Genomic DNA, 25475 nt, shown 5'->3' with positions numbered 1-25475 from the left:
AACCTTACTTAGAGTTTCCTGAATAAAGTCAATACGAACTTTCATAACTATAAGATAAACTTCCTCCACATTAAATGGTTAGCAATTTTCCCTGCATTCACAATTTTACTCTCTTACAGATAGTAAACAGAATAAATAGAAGTTACATTTTTCCTGCTTTATCATCACCAAGTTCATTTGATGTAAAATGGCAAAACTGCACATTTGAAAAACAAACATTAAAAAGCTATTGGGCTGTTATATCATTTTCAGTTTTTTATTTCCTCATTGTTTATTGCTAGGGACATTAGATTATGTCATCACAAAAAGCTGTAACTTAAAGTGGAACATAATATAGCAGGCAAAAATGAATAAAAGAATCAAGCCAACCCTGCTTTCATGAACATATTACCAGTAATGAAAAAAATGGGAAGAAAAATGCACAAGGTATATAAACACACCTAGCTCCATTAATTGGTAAGTTGTCCATGAGGTATCATTAGGCATTTAAATAATAAGCTATCAAAGCCTAGATAAAAGGTTAGAAATTATAGCTAAACATGGTTTTAGTTCATACTGCTGGCCCTATTTACCTTGTGTACACATTTTGTTTCTCTATAGTGGTTCTCAGCAATAATTATATTATCCCCAGTCATGCTGAGACATTATATTTCTGGACAACAAAGAAAAATGTAAGATAGATAAATTGTCCTAGTTCGTTATTTAACTATTTTTTGCTACTGGTGTTATTTCTGCTAGATTAGTGTAATGGAAGGATCATTCAGCAAGATATCACTTAACAGTATTAATATGAGGAGCAGGACTTCAATGCACTTTGTATCATGCTCTATGGTAATTTTTGTCCCTGTATTTTTGTTAGTGTGTCTGCAACCTCTAAAAGACAACAATAAAGGACACAAAAACGGCCAAAAACCCTGATACAAGTAATTTGTTGCCATTAAAAGGTAGTTATTTAATTTAATTTATTTATTTAAATATTTTTACCCCACCTTTCTATTTAAAATAATCAAGGCGACTTACAAGAACAAAAAAAATACAAATATATATAAAAAATTAAAATATGAGAATTTAAAATATGAGACCTCAGAGGGACATAACCAGCTAAAAACATATAGAGAGGAGGAACACACACATACAGAATCAAACATTAATAAAAGCATGAGTAAAAAGGGTGGCTTTAGCCTGACGCCGAAACAACGCTAGCATTGGCGCCATGCGAATTTCCCGAGGAAGAGAATTCCACAGTCTGGGAGCAAACGCTGAGAACGCCTTGTTCCGCGTAGATGTTAATCTTATCTCACAAGTGGGGGGAACACGAAGCAAAGCCTCCCCAGCTGACCTCAATCTCCGGGCAGGTTCATATGGGAGAAGATGGTTCATCTTCTTCTGGACCCAACTCATTTAAGTCTTTATAGGTCATAACTAAAACCTTAAATTGTGCCCAGAAACATACCGGAAGCCAGTGCAGCTGCTGAAGCACTGGCATCATGTGCTCCGTATAACTAGTGTTAGTTAAAACTCGAGCAGCCGCATTCTGGACCAGTTGAAGTTTCCGAAGACTCTTTAGAGGCAGCCCCAAATAAAGCGCATTACAGTAATCCAGTCGGGATGTAACAAGAGCATGGATCACTGTAGCCAGGTCATATTTGTTCAGTAAGGGTCGCAGCTGGCAGATCAAATGAAGTTGCCCAAAGGCACTCCTGGCCACCCAAGAAATCTGATTTTCAAATGTTAAAAAAGGGTCCAGGACTCTCCCCAAGCTGCGTACCTGTTCTTTCAGGGGGAGAGTAACCCCGTCTAGAACAGGTGCCATGCCACATTCACGAACAGATGGCCTCCTGATCCACAGGACCTCAGTCTTATCTGGGTTCAACTTCGGCTTATTTGACTTCATCCAAACCATCACTGCCTCCAGACACCGATTTAGATCAGTCACTGCCACACCTGGTTCTAATGTCACAGGGAAATAGAGTTGGGTGTCATCTGCATATTGCTGGCACCGTCCTCCAAAACTCCTTATGACCTCTCCCAATGGCTTCATGTAGATATTAAACAGCATAGGGGACAAGATGGAACCTTGCGGGACCCCATAGCAAAATCGCCACGGGGTCGAATAGCAGCGCCCTAGCTCCACCTTCTGAAAGCATCCTGACAGGTAGAACCAGAACCATTGCAAAACAGTGCCTCCAATATCCAACTCCAGTTACTATCAATTATCATAAAGTAGGATCTGAGATTACTAAAATTTCCTCCTCCATTTAAAGAAGAAAAGTATATGTGGTAACTGTAGAGCAGTATTTAGCAAATGTAGACTTTTCACATTAATTCTGTATATATGAAATAAAGGGAGACATGGCGGTGAAGAAAGAACAGCATTTTATGTCAGAAAAGGAATTAACTGTTTCTGAGTTACTGATAACTTGGAAGAAAATGGTCTTGAATGCTTATGAATCAGTGTCCTAACAAATAAAGCACAAGTTGCGGTATTTGTAGGTGTCTGCCACAGACCACCAAATCATACTTGGGAATAGGATGACTGGTGCCTTAAATACCTATCTATAATGTGTAAAAATAAACGTAGTTTGATCATGCCAGACTGTCATCTGTGTGACACATTCTGGAGGTTTCATGTAGCCAGGAGTCAAACATTCTTGGAATTCCTAAATAATACACATGACATTTTCCTATCTCAAATAGTATTGCATCCAACAAATGGCAATTCTGTATTGGACTTTGTCTTGAGAGATAAAGGAACTGATCACAGAAATTAATGGTAGCTTAGGTGCAAGTGATGATGACTTGACCACTTTTATAATGTGCAAACAGAATGAAGTCTATACCAGTGATATATATTTGGTGTTTTAAAGGGGCCAGCCAATTTCACAAAACTGAAAACAATTATGAGCCAAATCAGAAGGGAAGAAGGATTTAATCATAAAAACGTGAACGATAATTGGGAAATTATTTAAGAACACTTCATTACAAGCCCACAAAACATACCACCACAACTGAGGGGAAAGATCATATTAGTTAAGAAAGCAAAGGCAGCTATGTAACAAAATAAAATACAACCAATAGAAGAAAGGGGAAGTAATGAATATAAATTATGGGCTAGAAACTATAAACATTTTGATAAGGGAAGTAAAGGCCAGATAAGGGAATCTATGCCCAGAGTTAGAGACAATCATGATATTGGACAGTACAATAGGTACAAAAGAAAAGAAAACAAAAAAATCCTGACAATTATATTAGTCCCTTCCTTGATAGAAATGGTAGAATTATTAGTAATTAGGTAGACATTGTAAATAAATATTTCCATTCTCTACTGGAGAAAAAAGTAGATGAGAAAGTCATATACTATGATAATACTTTCCATTGTGCATGTGTGAAACTGATTGTTCCTTCCTCAGTGGAGTACTTTCCATTACAGTAGCAAACTGTATGTTAAACATAAACCACTGAAGTTAGACATTTTTAAATCCTCAGGCCCAGATAACTTATATCCAACAATTTTAAAAGAGCTGGCTGAGGAGCTTGCAGCACGACTGATGCTGATTTTCATTAAGTAGAACACCATGGAAGTCCCAGAACATAAGAAGATAATGTTGTTTCATGATTTTAAAGAGTGGTGACCTGGGAAATTAAAGACCTGTCACATGAACACTGATCCTGTGCAAAATATGGAATGTCTTGTCTATAGAACTCTTATTAATAAAGAATTAAAAGAGACTTTGACATGGTGATCAGCAGGAATGGCTGATGCTCGCCTCTGTCATGCCAATGCCAATTAAAGGAAGTAAACTGGGGCTGGCTGAAGAAACCTGCACCTGAGTGGCAAATAGCTGCCAGTTTACTTAGCTTTGGGCTATTTACAGGCCCAGAGGAGGGAAACCAATGGTGGGAAGCCAGAGAGTGGAAGGAGAGTGGTAGCTCTTCCTTCCTGGCTGTAGAAATTGAGAAGATCCTAAGGCTGAAACCTCCAAACTGTAGGTAGTGAAACAGTGGTGGGACTGTGCACTGGAAATAAACTGCACTGGTGATTGCTGAATCTGAAGGTCCCTGAGTAGTTTTTGGAGCAGAGCAGAGGCAGAATGAAGGGAGGCCCTACTAGGCCCTGTTACAGAGGGTAATTTAATTAATGACAAACAACATAGAGTTATGGAAAATAAACGAATCAAACTACTTTGATATTTTTGATGCTATCATGAATTTGGTGGATTAAAGTTAACAGAGTTGATGTAATAAATTTAGACTCCTGTAAGGCATCTAACTTGGTCTCATGATATTCTGATTAAAAATAGAATATGGGTTAACTAATCACACATTACAATGGAGAGGGTTCAAACACGAGCCACAAGAATTAAAGAACTTAAAAACTTGTCTTATATCAAGAGAATCAAACAGCTCAAGCTATTTATTAAGATTAAGGAGGGACTTCATTATAGTCCAGGGATGGGCAAAAGGGCGTCGGTGGGCCAGGTGTGGCTCGCCAAGAGGGTTGATCTGACCCACCAAGGTCCTGCTGCTCTCCCACCCGCAGGCCAATCAGGGCATAGGGACAGGAGTACATAGCATTTAGAATCAATCCAGGAAGTTGATGCACCACGCACCGGAGGGCAGGGAGAGAGACTTTGCACTCCCCCATACCTCCAGGCCAATCAGGGCCTGAGAGTGGGGGGAAATGCAGAAAGTCTCCTCCCGCCCTGCCTCTGCCCTGCACTTGAACAAGAAAACAAATGCAACAAAAGCCGAATGAACAAGAGTTAAGAGCTTGCCTGACTCAGTTCTGCGTGCTGGTCTACCCTCCTTTCCCATATACCAACCTATTCCCTCTTCAGATTTACCCCTCACCTTATAAGTGCCCCAAGTGCTGCACTGAAAAAATTACATTATAGAACAAAATGGGAGTGAACACAAAGCATAAAACACTTATTGATATAGCCATTATATAGCCATTACATTTTTATTCTACAGTGTCTTTCATCAAAGGATCTCAAAATGCATTACAAATATCAATTAAGACTTTACAACCATCTGAGTTAAGTAATCTATTGGCGAGATCGACTCAACAGCTGAAATGCAATCACTCGTGGGGTAAATTGAGATAGCACAGAATGCTATACAACAGTACAGAAATAGATAAATATTCACTGGGACAGACAGAAAGAGAACTCTATAGTCAGTCAGTTAGGTCATTTACTGGGCAGGGGGAAGTCACCCTCATTCCAGTCCACACTCCAATAAATATTTACACAAAGCGAAACACCTTCATTAGGAGAAATTGAAAGAGATCCACCTCAGCATACTCCATACACTAGTGACTGGGGCACTCACCTGCAATGTGGGAAATCCAAGGGCCATCCTTACGGGACTGCAGGGACCAGAACAACCCCTCTGTGCCTCAGTCCCTGCACCTCTTCCCACCCCTGCTCCACCCTCATTACAGGGGACCTAACCTCAGCAACAGGCATTGCCCTTCCCTTGCACTCCCCACAGGGGCAGGAAGGAGAATAACCCTGTAATGGACAAGAGGAGTGCTGACCAGCACCCAGTGGCTAAGGGATTAAACTCAGGTAGCTTGCGAAGGTGTTGGCCAGGGAGCCGAGAGAACCAACTGAGCTAGAGAGATGAAATTTGAATTAGATATAGATTCCTTGCCTGTTTTCTTTGTATGGGGGAGAAAAACCAGGAGTTGAGAGAGACAGAATGATTTAAACCTAGGCAGGACTACTATATATCCAAGGAATTTGGGGCATGGAAGTAGACTGAAACAAAGAGAAAACTGGAAGTAAGTAAAGGGATAGGTGAATCTAGTCACGTTCAGGGTATTTTTCTTCATTTTGTGGTTTGGTTTGAACTGCTCTGAGTGAATCTATGCCTCCGCTCCAGGGGCAGCCCGTGGATGTAGGCAACGTCGGCAGTTGCCTAGGGTGCCGTGTTAAACGCGGCACCCAATGATGACATCATGCCATTGAGGGCAATGGAGGCAGGGGTGCCGATCATGCATTCCACCTAGGGCGCTAGCTGCTGGCAGCTCTCCTCAAGCCGCTCCTGCTCCACTCCCCATTTACCATCTAGCATTGTGCCCGGAGACTTTTCTGTGTTTTAATTTGTTTTCCTTAGTTGCTCTGTAACATCTAGCAACCAAGTATGCTTTCTCAAGTATGTCTTTTGTTTTGTAATAATAAAAAAAAATCACTTTATTAAAGGTGATAATTTGATTCTAGTGTCCTGGAAGGTCTGCCTGTGTGTATCTGCATGCCTCAGCTACTAGAGACTGCAGCTTATTTTCCTCTTTTCTTTTTTCAAGCTCTTTTGCTCTAAAAGAGCTTGGGATATCCTTGGGGGTGGGTTCGAGTGTTCACCTCTGATTTTTTAGGCATAAAAATCATTTGATGGTGGCAGGTCCCCAAAACCTGTGTATTGTGATTCGGGGGATGAGGTAAACCAGTGCCTATAGAGGGAAAGGTTTTTTCCCCCCTTTGAGCTCTTTGGAGGCCCCCATCTTCTGCACTCGGAGTGCCAGAGTGGGGAACAGTCCTGAGAGATCCAGACCCAGACTGCTCTGCCCTGCTGAGCCCAGCTCCCAGCTGAGTCACTTGGAGGGAGCAGAGAAGGCTGAGATTGCATTGCTCTGCTTCCCACCATCACAGAGAAGCAGAGCAAGCTGACTGGGAGACAGATGAGTCGCTTTGCTTCCAGCGGCTCCCATGCTGCTGGTGATTACAGGGGCAGGCCTGACCCCAGCTGCTGGTGCCAGTCCCACCAGTAAATCCTAGGCCCCAGGGGGCCCCCAAAGCACGAAGCTCGGGACAGCTGCCCCAAAATGTCCAATAAAGGGAACGGCTCTGCCGAAGCTGAAAACCCTGCTCCAAATCAGGAACTCAGCCTGGGACTTCAACCTGTATCGCCCATATCCTGGCTGAATGCTTAAACCTTGGGGAGACTATCAGGTACTTCAAGAAGCAATCGCTTCCACCCCCACCTCTAGTATTTTCAAATTTCCTTTTAATAAAGAAAATGATTAAAATGCCCCATTCTGAAATCAAACATTTAATTTTAAATCAAATGACATTTTGTTTGACCCACAATGATTTTTTCCACCTACACAAACAAAACAAGAACATGTTTCAGCCCGAACTTAAATTATTCTCCCACACACACGTCAGGCAGTGCACCACAAACTGTTTATTCTCACAGCCTTAGTCAGGACCATATTCTAGTATAATCCAAAAGGCACCACTTCAACAGCTCAGTGCCCACACTTGGGCTCAAGTACTAACACAGAGCAAAAATTCTAACTGTTTCCTGGAATGCCTGCTTGTTCTTTCGAGATCTGATAAGGTTCACGCACAAGATGACAAGTTCCATACCCCGCACACATTGTGGAAAATAGTCTTCAAATGAATATAAAGGGTTTTGAAAAGCCAACAGATAAAAAGTATGACCTATACTGATCCTTGCAGCACCACTTCCTATTTTATCCCTCAACTGACACTTTTCCAGTGTGCCGTCTCCTCAAGATATAATCCTGTTTTAGTTTTCATTCCATTCCTGAAGCTCCTCCATCTGTTTTGACTGAATTGCTTTATCAATCTTTCTTTGTGTTACAATATGAAAAGCTTTCTTGGATAATTTATCATAGTCTCTTAGACATGAACTTCAGGCTCTCTTGTGACTATTTTAAACAACGATTTCTTTTAATCTCATGAACATCCACATTTTCAGAGTTAAAGGTATTAGTTTATGCAAAAAATGGGAGATTTGCTCTGTCCTCAGATATTTCATGAAAATCAATGCACAAAGAAGAGTTCTAGAGCCTAAATAATTCATCTGAAGATAATATTTTCTCTTTATCATCGTGTTTCTTAACTCCAAAACTGGTACTGCACACAATACAAGAGGTCAAATTAGGCCTGAGAATTTTTCCTCTACATTTTATGTTACCTGTAGGAGAAGACATGCTCCGATGGATACTAAACATTAAGGGTGGAACCCGAGTCACTGTAAATTCAAGTAAGTGATGTTCTTCTCCAAAAGCAGTTGTGATTTTACCTTTTAAATAAAGATCATCCCAAAAAATCTTGTTTTACCTAAATTTTGTGTGTGTGTGTGTGTGTGTGTGTGTGTGTGTGTGTGTGTGTGTGTGTGTGTGTGTGTGTGTGTGTGTAAAAGAAATAACATATTTATACCCAAATTTCTTTCTGCTCCATTTAAACCTGATCCTTTTTTTTAAAGTATCATATACTATTTACATATATGTATTAGTAAGACTCTAAATTTTGTCACAGAGCTTGCTCAGGATATTAATCCCATAAAATTAAGGATTTCAGCAATATTCTAATTCCTCATTTGGAGGTTTCTTCACCAAAGGTCAGAGATGGTTTGAAATTTAGAAACTGGTAAAAGAAGTTACTCACCCTATGCAGTAATGATTGTTCTTCGAGATGCGTGTCCCGTGGGTGCTCCACTGTAGGTGTCGGCTTGTCCCGGCGCCGCAGATCGGAGATCTTTCTAGCCGTAGTCTGCCGGACCACGCATGTGCGAAGTACGGCCCGTGGCTTTTCGCACCGTTTGAGCGCCACTGGTCTGGCTCCCGCCAGTTCCTCCTGCCTCTTGGTCTGAAAGACAAAATAATAGATTCCGAAGAGGAGAGAAGGGTGGGTCGTGGAGCACCCATGGGACATGCATCTCGAAGAACAATCGTTACTGCACAGGGTGAGTAACTTCTTTTTCTTCTTCGAGCAGTGTCCCGTGGGTGCTCCACTGTAGGTGAATGTACAGCAGTAGCTCGCGAATGGAGGAGGGTTCGGAGCTAGCATGCCGTAGCTGAGGATAACACTGCTGTTGCCACCGTGGAATCAGGTATTAACAAGTTCGGGATGGCGTAATGCGTGGCGAAGGTTAGGTTGGAAGACCACGTAGCAGCTCTGCAGATATCTATCAAGGGGACTCCCTTGAGGAATGCAGTGGACGTAGCGACCGCCCGAGTCGAGTGGGCCCTGGTTGAGGGCAGTGGTTTCTTACGTAGTTCATAACAGGTCCTTATGCACTGTACGATAGTAGAAGAGATGCGTTGAGCGGACAATGGGCGACCTTTAGAATGGTCCGTCATTGATATTAATAACGAGTCCGTCACTCGAAAGGGTCTGGTCCTCTCGATATAAAAGGCGAGAGCCCGTCTGACGTCCAAAGTGTGCAGGCGTGCGTGTTCTGGTGACGCATGTGGTTTGGGATGGAATACAGGGAGGATTATAGGCTCATTGATGTGAAATCGAGAGATCACTTTGGGGCAAAAACGTGGTAGCGTTCGGAGTATTACTGCTTGGTGCGTAAAAATTGTATAAGGGGGAGAAGCTGATAGTGCAGCTAGCTCACTCACTCTCCTCGCGGAAGTAATGGCCAATAAGAAAATGACCTTTATGGACAGGTCATATAAAGTGCAGGTCGCTAGCGGTTCAAAGGGTCTGGCCGTTAGGGAATTGAGAACCATTTTGATGTCCCAAGGATCCGCCGGTTGAGTATAGTGCGGGTACAGGTTGGACATTCCTTTCAAGAACCTTTTAGTTGTTGGATGGGAAAATACTGAACATCCGTCGACCCGCTGGTGAAAGGCTGCGATTGTAGCGACATGAACCCTGATGGAAGCACAGGTGAGGCCTGAATTCTTGAGGTGTACCAGATAGTCTAGGATACACTGCAGAGGTGAGGAGACTGGGTTCAGATCCTTTTGGAAACACCACGATGAGATCCGTGACCATTTGGAAAGGTAAGTAGTCCATGTAGATAGTTTTCTACTGTTCAGTAAAATGTGTTTGACAGATTGTGAACATAACACTTCTGATTGTTGGAACCAACTAGGTACCAAGCCATGAGCGCGAGATGGTTCACCTGCGGATGAAGAAGGGAGTGATGATTCTGGGATAGGAGATCGTGTCGAGCTGGCAGAGGAAACGGAGGATGCCTCGACATGCGATGTAGGTATGGATACCATGTTTGCCTGGGCCAGGCTGGGGCTATTAGGATTACTGTGGCCCTTTCTCGAATTATTTTCTCCACCACCCTTGGAATTAGGGGTGTGGGTGGGAATGCATAAAGTAGGTGACGCCCCCAGTTGTATAGGAAAGCGTCGCCTTTTGAATTTCGTCCAATCCCCGCTCTCGAGCAATACTGAGGACATTTCGTATTGTGAGAAGTTGCAAAGAGGTCCACTAGCGGGAAACCCCATCGTTGAAATATTATCGAAAGCACTGCAGGGTGTAGCTCCCACTCGTGATTGAGAGAAAAATGCCTGCTGAGGGCGTCTGCCGTTACATTGTGATGGCCCGGGAGGTATTCTGTGATTAGAAAGATGTTGTGATGATTGCACATGTTCCATAGACGTACCGCTTCCGCGCACAAGGAGTGGGACCTGGCGCCTCCTTGCTTGTTTATATAATAAATGGTCGTCATATTGTCTGTAAGGACTCGTATGACCTGGTCGTGAATGATGGGAAGGAAGTGTTGACATGCCTTGTACACTGCCCTGAGCTCCAGGAAGTTGATGTGCATCAGCGACTCGTCCGGTGACCATAGGCCTTGTACCTGTTCGGGCCCGAGATGTGCACCCAATCCGATGAGTGACGCATCTGTTGTCAATTGCACCGACGGTTGGGGGCGATGAAAGGGTACGTCCAACAGCAGATTGTTTGGGATTGTCCACCAAGCAAGTGATTTCTTGACGTGGGTGGGAACTGTTATTGTCCTGTGGACGTTGCGCACATTGGGGGGGCAGATTCGAGCCATCCAATGTTGAATGCATCGCAAATGTAACCTTGCGTGTTTCACCACATATGTTGTGGAGGCCATGTGTCCCATAAGCTGTAGGCACCGTAGTATGGGAACCTTTGGGCTGATGAGTAAAATCTGGATCAAGTCCTGCATCGTGTGGAACCTTTCCATCGGTAATGATGCGCATTCGGTCATAGAGTCTAGACGAGCGCCTATGAACTGTATTGTTTGGTGTGGTTCCAATGATGGCTTTGGAACATTGAGAATGAGACCCAGTTCGTGGAAGAGCATGCGTGTTGTCTGAGTGGCACTGAGCGATTCCTGCAACGATTCAGCTCTTATTAGGCAATCGTCGAGGTATGGAAAAATCATTATGTGTAGGCGACGTAGGTATGCGGTCACCACAGCCAGGGTTTTGGAGAAAACCCGTGGAGCCGACGAGAGACCAAATGGCAGGACCTTGTATTGGAAATGGTCTGTACCGATTTGGAACCGTAGGAATCGTCTGTGCGCCGGATGGATCGCAATGTGGAAGTATGCGTCCTGAAGATCGAGGGATGTGAACCAATCCCCATTCTGAAGTGCTGGGATGATTGTAGTTAGGGTAACCATCCGAAAGCGTTGTTTTCGCAAGAAACGGTTGAGGTCGCAAAGATCTAGTATCGGTCTCCATCCCCCGATTTCTTTTCCATTACAAAGTACCGTGAGTAGAACCCTCTGCCCTTGAATTCGTCCAGAACAGGCTCTATTGCTCCGACGGTGAGTAGACGGGCAACTTCTTGCCTGAGCAATATCTCGTGAGATGGGTCCCTGAAAAGGGACAGGGCAGGGGGGGATGGATGAGGTAGCGACGTGAATGGAATGGTGTAACCGAGACGAATTGTTTGGAGGACCCATTTGTCGGTGGTGATGTAGGCCCATCGATGAAGGTATGGCCTGAGGCGGTGATGAAATATCGCCTTCGTAGCACTCAGAATGGTATTGACAGGAATGGTTCTCAACCCCTTGAGGGACGCTTCAAACTTGCTGCCTGGTATCCTGTTGGGAAGTAGCTTTGGGCGGCGGGCGTCTGCGCTGTTGCCGCTGCCTACCCCTTTGTTGGTCCTGAGGCCTATACTGAGGGGACTGCTGAAGGGGGGGCCTCTGCCTCTGGTAGGGCGTATATCGCTTTTTACGGTATGAAGGAGTGTACATGCTGAGTGTTTTAAGAGTGGTTCTGGAATCCTTCCCAGAGTGGAGAAGTTGGTCAGTCTTCTCGGAGAAGAGGTTCTGCCTGTCAAAGGGTAAGTCCTCAACCTTCGAAAACAGGTCTTTAGGAGCAGAGGACTGTTGCAGCCAGGATGCTCTGCGCATAACGACTGATGTAGCTGTTGTGCGCGCTGCCGCGTCGGCTGTATCCAGAGCAATATGTAAGGCTGTTCCGGAGGCTGCGTAGCCCTCTTTTATAACAGCCTTTAGAATGTCTCGTTTTGTCTCTGGAATATGTTGAAGCAATGGCACAAGCTTGGCGTAGTTGTTGAAGTTGTGATTCGCCAGCAGTGAGGAATAGTTGGCCATTCGTAGTGTGAGTGTTGCCGAGGAATAAACTTTACGTCCGAATAAATCGAGACGCTTACTATCCCTATCTGCGGCAGTAGGCTTGTGCTGTGGCATCTTTGCCCTCTGCTGAACTGCATCCACAACCAGGGAGTTAGGTTGTGGGTGCATGAAAAGAAATTCCATCCCTTTGGCGGGGACAAAATACTTTTTATCCGCCTTCTTATTTGTCGGCGGGGCGGATGCTGGGGACTGCCAAATGTTGTCCGCAATTTCGAGAATGGCCGCATCCAGTGGCAGCGAGATCTTTAGTTGGTGAGTGTGCTTAATATTGCGAAGGAGATGGTGTTGTTTTTGCTCCACGTCACCCAACTGTACGCTTTGACTCTCTGCTACCCTTTTGAATAACTCCTGAAACTGGCACAGATCGTCAGATGGTGAGGTGTCTCCTAGAAAAACTGCATCATCGGGGGACGATGAGGAATGGTGTGCGGGTGACTGATCAGGTTCGGGATCCCGAACGGGAAGAGGTTGCCCGACGTGAGAGGGAGACCCGGAGGGAGTTGGTGGTCTTGAGGGGGCAGAAGAAGAATGGTGTTTCTGCACGAGATGGGTTTGTGGAGACCGGCATTGATGATAGGATGACCTATGATGATAATAGGGGGACGTGGAACGACGGGATCTCATCGAGTATCCTGAATGGGTTGAAAGCTGTGGTGATCTTGGTGATCGCGACCTCTCTCTATATGTGCTGCGACTGGGTGAACGAAGATCACGATGGTAAGAATGACTGGAACGTGGTGATATATGGCCGGTACGAGAGTACTCGGAGTACTGTGGAGATGGGGAGCGCACCTCGGGAGAGAACTCAGGGCTCCGTGATAAAGAAGATAATCTCCTGGGTGTATGGGCTGGTGGTGCTAGCAAATGCTCCGGTGGAGAGGAAGCCGGGGTGGAAATGACTGAGTGCGGGATTATTTCCACTAGCATTGGAGGAATCCGTGCCGAGGTGGTCCCCATCGCCGTCGTTGATTGACTCGGTACCGATGATTGCCTCCGCTCCGGAGATCCACTCAGAGGAGAAGGTCATCGCGGTGCCGGTGAACGTCCTTCTGATGGCTGCCTGTGGTGAGACAACCCTTTTGGTGCTGGAGGACGACTTGGTGCCGGCGCGGTCGAAGCCGGGGAGCGCCCCGGTGCCGATGAGCGTTGAGGCTCTTGCTGTCTGGTGGGAGGCGGTGGTCGATTCGGTGCCGACAGAGCAGGATGGGAAGGATGCTCGGGAGTTCCCGAGCGTCGTCTCATTAGAGGTCTAGCCTGAGGCGGTGCCAAAGTGGGGTCGTGCACTGGAGGATGACTAGCCTCCGCCGGTCGTTTGGGTGCGCCCTTCAGCGCCGGTGAGTGTTCCGGTGCAGGTGAGCACCTTGGTGCCGGAGAGCGTCTCAATGGTGGAGAGCGTCTCGGTGCCGGTGAGCGGCTACGCGCCTGAGAGCGCCTCGGTGCCGGGAAGCGCCTCGGTGCCGGGGAGCGGCTACGGCTCGGTGCCGGGGAGCGGCTACGGCTCGGTGCCGGGGAGCGGTTCTCAAAGCCGTAGAAGTCCCTGTGAACGGTTTAGAGACCGAGGGGACGGCTGAGATGGTTGAACCCGATATAGAAGGGCTCGGTGCCGACTTACTTCGGCTGTCTTCAGGCGGCCTCGCAACACTTGCGGGCGGTGCCGTTGACGTCCCTGGCTTGTCGTCTGCACCCGATCTTGAGGGTGGAAGGGATCGCGTCGGAGATGGTTTTCTTTTAGCTTTCTTAGTTTGCTCCGCGTGTCCCTTGGATTGTTTGACTTCAGGCTGTAAGGCTTTGTCAAACAAGAGGACCTTCAGATGCATGTCCCTGTCCCGCCTGGCCCTGGCTGTCAGTTTGGAGCAGTGGGGACATTTTTGAGGTATGTGGCCTTCCCCGAGGCACCTGATGCATAGGGAGTGGCCATCAGAGGCATGCATTGCCTCGTGGCATTCGCCACACTTCTTAAAGCCCGGCATTTAGGAAGAACAACTAACTATTGAAGAAGAAAATGTTTTTAACGACTAACGACTAGATTACTAACTATAACTTTAAACTCTATACAATAACTATATACAATAACTATATTTCGTCTCTCTATATCTGTAGTGGAACGGTGTTCACCAGAGAGACGTTGTTCCGTCGGCGGCCGAGGACAGTCAGGAGGAACTGGCGGGGGCCGGACCAGCGGCGCTCAAACGGCGCGAAAAGCCACGAGACGTACTTCGCGCATGCGTGGTCCGGCAGACTACGGCTAGAAAGATCTCCGATCTGCGGCGCTGGGACAAGCTGACACCTACAGTGGAGCACCCACGGGACACTGCTCGAAGAAGAATATAGTTTTGCCACATTACAACTTTTACTGTGGCTCTTGAATATATGTGTACAACCTATTTTAAATACTAGAAAAGGAACACACCATTATATTTCATAAAGCTTTATCTCAGCCCCTCTTTACTGGTTCTCCTTGTGAACAGAAAAATATCAATAAGCTACTTGTAACTAGATATTCATGACAGAGAGAGAGAGAGAGAGAGAGAGAGAGAGAGAGAGAGAGAATATCTTCTTACAAGCTTTTCTAAGTGCAATTGGGGCATCAACCCTTCTTTGTCAGTCAACTAGTCATGATGCTGATGGCAGTTTCAAAGACATTTAACAACTTCCATGATAGGTTTTAATATTCTGTTTGGTTTTATTTCTCTCTGAGGATTTACTAGCATACTCAGCATCCATACTTGAGGAATTTAAGGTGACTTCAGTAAGAATCCAGAGAACATTATGACCAAGATTCTCCGGTGGACATAATATTCAGAACTTTTATTTTTCAGTGTAGAATCAGTAGCATTAAGTAGGGGCATCTCCCCATCCCGGGATGCTAGCAAGTATTTTTCAGTCATTCTTCAAATTTCAATAACAATCTTGCTTCAATGACAATTTTTTGGTTCTTCCTTTAATTTTCTTCCATTTCTTCATTTGTGATATTTAGCAGTCAACCTGTGAGTTTAAATCCATCTACAGGGGTATGCTCAGGACAAACTTGCTCCGGACATTTCTTTAAATTGTTCATTTTGAGCAATGTTTTACATGTCAGCTTAAAAGAGGTTACAACTTTCTTTTCAAGTTGAAGTTTTTGCCTTTAAAGTTTTTTTTTTAAATGACAAAATTGTTGATTGATATTTGCTATATTTGGGGGTATTGTAAAGAGAAAAGACTGCTTCTGAAACAAGTAAATGTTGAGGAGAAACTGGAAGACATCAAATAGGGACTTACATTATCATCATGGCCACATTTTGAAAATGCCTCATTTGCACGATCAAACTCACCAATGTTCTGTTCTTCCACTGTAATAGACAAAATTTCATTCAATGGCATATTTAATCTTGAAGAATGAAAAGAAACCAATTTTCTGTACTTACTGAGATGAGCATGTCTCTTTTCAATCTTGTTACTTAACAACTCTTGACAAGGTTTACATTTTTCTTTAGATGAATTATCTATTTTCATTACTTCAGTACATTCAGTCACTTTTTTTCCTACCATTTCAACTTTTGGCATGCTGAGTCAGATGAACTCATACCCCAGTGTTTGGCAATCAGTAAACACTAGTCACAAGCTTGCAGTATCAATAAGCAATTTTCACATGTACTACTTAGAATAAGAAACAAACAGCCCTAACCCTAATCAATCAACTAAGGAATTAAATACTATGAAGACAAACTTAAGATGAACTATTAATTGTCTACCCATACCAAAAGGGGGACAAGAGACTCTGACATCAGTTTAATCATGATGCAACTTTATCATTAGATGTCTTGCACTACCCTACTGATGAAAGTGTACAGTACAAGTAACCTCCATGTGTTTTCCATAATTACTCTGGAGTACTTCCATCTCTGCCCCTCCAGCAAATCCATTGCTGGGACCTTACCATCCACCCCTGCCTTGTAGGAGGGTTAAGGTAGGCTACAAGAACGGGACTAATTCTCTGCAGTACCAATCATTGGAGTCCTCAACCACTACCTGCTTGTTCCTTTAAGGAACATCTCTTCTTAAGTCCTTTTCAAGCCATTTATCCAGTATATCTGTATACTTTTCCTATGAAGTAACCACTCTATAGACGGCACCATCAATCAGCTTGGTTGCCTCCTCCCCACACCTTGTCCGGTTCCCAGACATCTTCCAGTGTCATCTTTTATATCAGATAAAAATGTGACAGCATCTTACTTGGATAGGTGTACCCCAGCCTCCTGAAACAACTCAGCTGCCCCATATACTATACCCAGAAGTGCAGTTACTGTATCTGCTATGCTCCCAAGGAATTTGGCCACTTCACTGTTCACATATCTCCATGACTTTTCCATCCTGGGTGGGGCGGGGCTCTCAGCTCCCTGCCAAACCCTATGCTGAAGCATATCTCACCAAAGAATGTGAACTCCTGAACGAAGTTCAAGGATCAGCCCCAAATCCCTCCTTGTCCTGAGCAGTAATTCCACTCCTTTAAGTATTCCTAAAATATTTTCATCACAACAAACTACAATTATATGTGGGGGCCACTGATGGGCCAGCACACCATATAGCATTGTTATTAGCAGATACCATAATGCGCCTCCATTGCATGCCAACTAAATACCACTTCATCAACAAAGCCCTGCTGCAAACTCTCAGGCAACCTGGACACATGCCTATGTGCCCAAACCACAATACTGTGCCTGCAGAGTCACACTATCATCTGCATGGCTGGTTGTCAACCTACTACAATGAGATCAGTGTTATCTTAAACTGGGAGCTTGTATGACTACTCTAGATAGATTCAAATGCTGGCCCACTGATTAGCAGAGCGCTCACAGCTAGGTTTTATTTCTATTTGTGGTGCACATTGGTACATACCTTAGTGCACACAAAAATTATTCTGCACATGGATGGAAAAGATTAGAGGGAACATTGAATGAGATTACAACAAATTAATGTTGGCTCAGAAGCCTAATATATATTTGGTACATATCCATATGCCAGTGCTGAACTGCTTCTGCTCCTGTACCCAGCTTTGCGACTGCTGCTGCAGCCCCGATTCTGAATGAGTGGGAAACAAATTCATGGTCTGACAGCCTGTAGTGGGGTCTATTTGAAGACACGGGAGAGTGGGCGGGCGAAGCCAGCCAGCAGAACCTCCCAGGGACCCAGAGGACTGGCCCGAGCCGGGGGACTGGCTGGAACCCCAATGGGTACCGGAACGCCGGGGCCGGACGAGCCCACAGGATGCTGCAGAGCTCCAACCCCTTGACCACTGGATTGGGCCACCCAGACCCTGATGGGACGACACCGGCCTAGACTCCCCGACGAACCTGCTGAAGCTACAGGTACCTGGGAAGGGGGAGACGAGAGTGGCCCAGGGGGTAGTCTGGGCGGAGAGCCTCCCGCGGCCAGCAAGTTACAGGCCGGAGCCCTGCTGAGCCAGTTGCAGCTGCACTGCTGCCATCAGGGCCCCTGGGCCGGGGCGCAGTGAGGTGGGTGGGCCTGCGCCCCTCCCTGCCGCCCCCTAACCAGGTGGCAGTCTCCCCCTCACCGCTGCTGCTGCCGGTGCGCTCCCGGGCCCGCTCCTGAAGGAGGAGCTTCTACAAACTGGTGTTCGGGTGCGGCCACGCCTGGCGTCAGGGCCTGGCCGCTATTTGCCACCCCGCCTGGAGTTAGGGCCTGGGTTTGGCTGGCGGTATTTGTTGACTGCCCTGCTCAAGAGCCTGGGCTTACCTACGGTGTGTTTGGGACCATCCATGCATCAGGCGGGAACTCTTAAAGGGACAGGACTAGAACGGTTGCCCTGCCCCGAACTGTATGATAATAGACTGACAAGTGGTGGGCTTATTTCTCTGCGGCCCGGACCTGAAGCAAGGCCAGGCGCGCGAACAATTATCTCTTGGCCCGACCTGAAGGAAGGCCGGGAAGAGACTCGCCCGCCTGGACTGTTTTAAGGCGTGGTAACGCAGGGAGGCAGGCACGTCTCCCACTGTGCTGGAGGCGGAGGGACCACCTCCTGACAGCCTACTGGCCTCTCACAAACTTCTCCCGGAAGGGGGGAAAAGCTCAGGCTGTTGTGGACATTGCCGGAGGGCAGTGTCCGGAAAGGGATTCGGCCACCTGCCAGCCGTATTAATTCCCCAACTCGACGGCAGGTGGCGCTGTGACGAGCGGGAAGCCACTACGCAGCCCCAACTTCATTAGCCTTGGTTTCAATACAGTAACATGATATGCTGTGAGAGGACTGCTGTCGCTATGCATAAAAAAGGAATAATTAAATATCATAAAGACGAACATAAGATGAACTGTTAAGTTTATGTAGAAAATTATTGGATACCCTTAAACACTTTCAAGAAGTATCTAGATCCCAGCAGACAAATCTTTAAACAATACACTTCACCTACTCCCTTCTTTGGCATGGAACACTGGAATCCGCCAAATAGCAATCACTGATTTCACCCATTCTTTTCCTCCCTAGGCTTCTAAACAGCTTTATAATGTTATGGTCTCCTAACAGGAATAGTATTTGAGAAAAATAATAACAGAAACTGAAATTAGAGTCTAATGTTTCTAATATTAAAAAAATTATTCAAATATGCCATAATCATGTCAATATTTCAAACGGACATAAAAGTTCAAAAATGAAACTCCTATTTGTTTTCCCCATTTACGAAATGCATATTAAAACATTTAAAAAAGCAAGTCAACCGCCACAAGCTACAAGATATCACCATCACACTTGGCCTTTTACAATCCTGTATGAAGTTTAAAGTGTCATTGTAATTTTTTACAAGTCCAAAGCTTGTAATCCTTGAAATAATAGACTATTAAAAGAATGGAATATCAAGCCCAGCACTTTTTATATTTTACTTTATAAGAAAAGGCTCAGTAAGGATCTTAAGATCTTAAATTCAAATTGTTTAGGAGGGAGACAGATAATAAAACAATTAATACATTTGAAATTTAAGATATTTGGTTCTGTAGTTTCACTGTAACCATTTCCATATTCTGGATAAAAACATAGTAGGAGTCAAATTCATGTGAAATACCAGTATCACAATGAGATTTACAACATCTTCAATTACAACACAAAGATATTTTAGAAAAAAAAACCCCACAGTCCAAGCAGATTCTTTATTTCAGCTTCCTTAAAACATTTGGTGCAGTGCCCAGGCAAGACAATATAAGCTGCATTTTAAGACACATTAAATAACTGTACCGGTATTTTTGTACACTGTACCAAGTTTCAATTACAATACAAGAATAGTAACACAAATGCTACGTAAGGGAAAACAGTGAGATTTTCCTACCTGTAATTTTATTTTGTTTGAAGTCATTTGATGTCAGTGTGCTAATGTGTTGTTCCACATCCCTTTCCTTCATCTATCTGCCTGGTCACCAACAGTTAAAGCTCTTCCTGCAAAGTAGCAATTAGTGGTTGCTGTATAAGACAGTCTCTAGTCAACTTCTTCAGACATTACTCAATATATTAATTGTTAATGAACACTACACTCTGCACATGCTAAACTGAACTATTTTAGAAAAACACCCAGTCTTGATTTTAAAATTGCCAGTGATGGAGAATCCATCACAATCCTAGGAAATTGTTCCAGTGGTCAATTTATTCTCACTGTTCAAATTTTATGCCTTATTTCTAGTCTGAATTTGTCTAGCTTCAACTTCCAGCCATTGGATTGTGGAGTATCCTCCTCTGCTAAACTAAACAGCCCATTATCAAATACTAGCACATTGACCTGGTGCTGCTCACATCCATAAGGAGGGGTTCAGGACAGGGGGCTAGGGGCATGGAAGGTGCAGGAATCAGGGTTGTAAGAGAAGGCTCAGAACAGGAGATGGGGGTTGCAGGAGTTAGAGCAGAGAATGGGGAGCTTAAGGCAGAAATGAAGAGGTGAAGGAATCAGGGCAGGAGTTTGGGTGTGTGAGGGGCTCATGGCAGAGCTGGGGCAGCGGGCGCCACACTTCCCAGCAAATGGTGGCTTCCCAGACGACTGGGGTAATACAGTGGCCAGGAATGTCCAAAGCCCCACCCCCATCCAGCCACTCTCTTACTTGTGTTCAGACACCCCTATGTATCTAATATATAAAGGAGAATGTTTGTATGTTTGTGCTCTAATAACTTGGACAGTATAAGACCTACCACAACCAAACTTTCTAGGAGAAGGTTTTAAGGTACTGTGGGAGGGTGTGATGGGGGCCTCACTCCTCCCCTCCCACCTCCTCACCCCCCGCTGCACCAGCTCCGCCGGCAGCAATGCACTCCCAGGCCACTGCTGTTCTGGGCCTGTGGCACTTGCACAGAGGCAGCGCATGGAGGACTGCCTTCATGGCGCAGGCGCGCCTCAGCCGGCATGCAAACCAGTGGACAGGTGGACCCAGGAAAAGCAGGGGTGCTGGCAGGGACGCCAGCGTGGAAAAGGGCACTGATGGTTAAAACCAGTGCCGGGCCAGACACAACGCACGGGGGGGAGAAAGAGGAAGGGGGAGCGGGGTCAGCTCTTTTGCATGCTTCCACCACCCCCTTCCCCTTCCCTCTGCAAGATAATTAACTGTTAACTGCTGATATGTAAATACAGCTCATGCAGGAATAGGGAATGTTGGTAAATACTTTTTCTTTGATAATGCACAGTTAAACAAGGTAGAGATTTCCTTTATTTTGTTACACGGCAGATGTGGGATAGAAATTAACAACACAAAGTACAGTTAATATTTGCTTCACATTACCCTGTGCAGCTACACAGTGGGGTACTGCTGAAAAGTTTGTTAATCAGTGAGAGATCCTGGGAATCCTCCATAGAGATCTCTAGGAAACTTTCCTGCAGATACTCTGCAAGTGTTGTGAGCAGGACATGGGGGCTGTGTCTAGATTGGCATGATTTTGCGCAAATACTTTTAACTGAAAAGTTTTTCTGTTAAAAGTATTTGCACAAGAGAGCGTCTATACTGGCATGTGCCTTTGCGAAAAAGATTTGCTTTTACGCAAAAGCATCCATGCCAGTGTAGAAGCTCTCTTGCGCAAGAAAGCTCCGATGGCCATTTTAGCCATCGGGCTTTCTTGTGCAAGAAATTAACGTGGCTGTCTATACTGGCCCTCTTGCGCAAGAATACTTGTGCAAGAGGGCTTATCCCTGAGCAGGAGCATCAGAGTATTTGCGCAAGAACCACTGATTTTGTCTCAGTTGGAGAATTGTGTCAAGTTTTGGGCACTGCAATTCAGGAAAGGTGTGGAGAAACTGGAGAGGGTCCAGAGAAGAGCAGCAAAAATGATTAAATTATTAAATTCCTTCAATTACTTCTGAAGGAACCTAAGTAGCACATAGATGAACAGCATACAGACCTGGTCAGAAACCACACAAATGCAGGAAATGGGTCCTGGCATCTTCAATAATACATGATCTACAAGGGAAGACTGAATGAACTGGATTTGTTTAGTTTGAAAAAGAGAAGACTGAGAGGGGATATGACAGTAGCTAAAAGGGTGTCACAAGGAGGAAGGAGAAAAATTATTCTCCTTAACCTCTGATGATAGAACAAGAAGCAATGGGCCTAAATTGCAACAAGGGTAGTTTAGGTTAGACATTAGGAAAAACTTCCTATCAGAGTGGTTAAGCACTGGAATAAATTGCCTAGGGAGATTGTGGAAACTCCATCATTGGAGATATTTAAGTGTAACCCTTCTGCTAAGCCGAGTTAATAGCAGCAAGGGCCAGGTTCAGTCTGTAGGGGTCCCCTCCCAACAACGTAATGCAACACTGGCTCGAGCCCCCATCCAGTGTTCTGGGAAATCTTACACACACCTCTGGGTGCCTCAAAGAGGCAATTCTTCCCCTCTTGCAAGCACAGAGCCTTGAAATTGCAGCAAATCTTTAATAACATGAGGTAACTGACATCAGCATTAAATTGGGAAAACACCACAACTAGGATTCATAGATCAAACCATGAGCAAAGACCCACCCCCAGCCAAGAATCACCCAAGTCACCAAGAGTCCAACACCCCAAGAGTCTCTTGAGTCCAGCAGCCCAAAAATCACCCAAATCCCTAAAGTCCGACACCCCAAAATTCTCTGTCCCAGGTCAGTGCCGCCCCAGGGTTCAAAAGTTTACCTGTAGGGTTTTTACCTCCCAACTTGGATAGAACGGAGGGGTGGTGGCTTAATACACCTTACGTGGTCCGCCGATGGCCCCACCTCTCCGCAGAGTTCTGCTGCCATCTTTAACGCAATTCACTCCGCCACACTCCACCTGCTGTCCCGCAAGCTGCTCCAGCCGTCCCGTGAACTGCCCTGCTCCGCCTCTCAGGTCGTTCTCGCAGCTGCTCCGCTGGCTGCCTGTCACCACTCCTACTGGCCTCCTGCCAGTCATTCCCACCAGCTGCTCTGCATTCCGCCTACCGGTCGTTCCCACCAGCCGCTCTGCTGCCTGCCGGTCACACTGCTGGTTGCAATGGGTATGGCTGCCAGCCAAACCAGAGATTTCAGCACTTAGTGATTTCAACTCTTTTGCTGCCACCTAGGCTGGCCAAAGATTCCAGCTTCCACTGGACTAGCAAAAAGACTCCTGATGAAGTCTGCTTTAGGTCTGTCCTTACAAACAGGGGGAAAGGGGCAGGTTGAGCCAGTCTTACAACTCACAACCGGTAGGCATGAAGCAGGCTTACTCAAGCCTTTCCCCCCCCCCAACTCAGTTCACTTAACTCTGGCAGGGGGGAGGCTTGTTCCTCTGAGACCTCTCACAATGATGGTCTCTCTCCTGCAACCAATGATGGTGTCATATTTTACAGTTCCCACATTAAGGGGTAGCATGATTTGTGACCCCCCACAATAGCCCCAAATTAGTTACAATACACCACATTCCATTCCTACACTGATCCTCCAGTCAGCCCTGGCTGAATTGGATTTACATAGCCACACCTCAGATTCCTTCCCCCTCCTGGAATGAGCTGTATTTACATATCAACAATTAACAGTTAATTATCTTGCAGAGCTAAACAATTGGAGCGACCATACCTACCCTCAGGGCAGCTCTCACCCTTTAGCTGGATGATAGCATGTAGTAATTCAGCCCTGGCTTACACTAACAAGAAGCAATAGGCTTCAACTGCAGCAAGGGAGGTTTAGGAAGTTTTTCCTAATGTCCAACCTAACTGTCAGGGTAATCAAACATTGGAATAAATTGCCCAGGGAGGTTGTGGAATCCCCATCTCTGGAGATCTTTAAGAGTAGGTAAAATAAATGTCTATTAGGGATGATCTAGACAGTGTTTGGTCCTGCCATGAGGGCAGGGGACTGGACTTGATGACCTCTTGAGGTCCCTTCCAGTCCTAGTATTCTATGATTCTATGAATGCACATACAATATTGTGTATTTTTTTTTGTTGCAGATTGGCCTTGAGGGCCAGCTCCTACAAGCTGCTGGAGTGCCTCCATCAGAGAAGGAGCAAAAGAAGAGGAATAAAGAGGACATGTTTCAGGAATTGCTGCAATTTTCAGATCTGGCTGATAGTGAGCACAAAGCATAGAAAGACACAAGAAACAAGAAACTGCAAATGGTCAGCCAAGAGAGGGTAAGGAGCTGATAATAAAATTCACAAAAGACCAAACAGAGACAGAGATTCCTGATGGTGCTGCAGGCAGAACACATGCATGCTAGACTTTCCCTGCAGCCCACATTCATTCCTCAGGTTGCCAGCCTGTTGCAGTACTCCTTACACTCCTCACCTGAGGACATTCTCCATTATGACTGCTGGATTTACACACAGCTGCGAGACTCTCACTTCAGTGTCTGCTGCTGTCATGTCCTTCTAAGAAATGTTAATCTGTGCATTGTTGTTCAATAAAAATTGAGTCCATGATTCTTTATTTGTGATTTATACTGGGTAGCTGGAACAGAAATTCAAACAGTGGCAATCACCACATATACAGAGTAAAAGGCAAGAATCATTACAGAGTCACTCAAAGTGTCAAGATAATAATGTTTGACTGAAGACACATTGATGGGTCTCATTGCCAAAATGCTGATTTAAACCCTTCTTGATTAGAATGGGAACCCTCACCTCCATTGAGCCATTTTAATATCCCTGACCATCCATCTCAATGTTCAACCCCAAGGAAATTTTTCTTCCTTGGCTTCACAAATGTTATGTCGAGCACAGCAGGCTGTTATGACCATGAGAATATTTTCCTTATTGAGGTCTAACCTGCTAAAAAGGCAGTGCCAGCAACCCTTTAATCAGCCATATGCACATTCTACAGCAGAGATGGGCAACATAAGCTAATGTAGGGGCGACATAGGTGGCCCTCCATCTCAGTGGGCAGCAAGATTCTCTTGATTACAATCAGTGCTTTTTTTAAAACCAAAAAAAAGTGGTGGGGCCAGCATTGCCCTTTTAAGAGACATGGCCCTTTTAAGATGGTCACTTTCATTACAGAGGTGCTGATACACTCCGTTCTTTCTAGGTAAGCTCTGACTGGAGGTGCTGGTACTGCGTACCAGGCAGTACCATCACACAAAAAAAGCACTGATTACAACAAACTCCCAAGCTACATCAATTTTGCTAAATTCTGGGGTGTACAATTGAACTTTAGCAGTGCTTTCATTGGATGCAGAGGCAGTGCATGGCTGTCATATTCAATGTTGTGTACAACCAGCATGTTCCTCACTTCACGTGCTCTTGCTCTATGTGTGTGTCATTGTAGTAATTCTGGTAGGGAAAAAGACTACATGGACAGAAACTAGCAGAATCTGGCAACTCTGTGTTTAGGCAGGTTGCCTACCACTGTTCTACAGTTATTCAGCACCTGCTAAAGCAGTTGTTGAAGTGCTCATTGGTTCTGTCAGTGTTTCCAGTGTATGGTTTCATGAGTCACATGAATAATAGGTACATTGAGTGTCCTAGAGTGATTATGGGCATTTCCATATTCTCCATTAGAATCTTGTGATCTGGAAAAGTCCCTGCGTGCAGCTTTCTGTATAGCCCAGTGTTCCTGAAAATATAAGTCATAGAATCATAGGGCTGGAAGAGAACTCAGGAGGTTATTGAGTGCGGCCCCCTACCCAAAGCAAGACCAATCCCAACTAAATCTTCAC

At 45.2% G+C, this 25475-nt stretch overlaps 1 protein-coding gene across 5 annotated transcripts in view; it reads right to left on the bottom strand.

The window, feature by feature from the left end:
* CTBP1 (C-terminal binding protein 1) overlaps window positions 1-25475 on the bottom strand; it is a 378668-nt gene that overhangs the window by 335874 nt on the left and 17319 nt on the right. Inside the window, exon 1 of one of the 5 annotated variants that reach the window (XM_075930922.1) lies at window positions 19683-19701. The exons of the other annotated variants lie outside the window; for them this stretch is intronic. The gene's annotated coding sequence lies outside the window, so the exon portion shown is untranslated. Of the gene's footprint in view, window positions 1-19682; window positions 19702-25475 lie in introns of those variants that run through there. 5 annotated transcript variants of the gene reach the window in all.

The sequence above is a fragment of the Pelodiscus sinensis genome, chromosome 5, assembly GCF_049634645.1.
Source record: "Pelodiscus sinensis isolate JC-2024 chromosome 5, ASM4963464v1, whole genome shotgun sequence".
NCBI lineage: Eukaryota > Metazoa > Chordata > Testudines > Trionychidae > Pelodiscus > Pelodiscus sinensis.
This window is presented reverse-complemented; position numbering and strand designations above follow the sequence as displayed.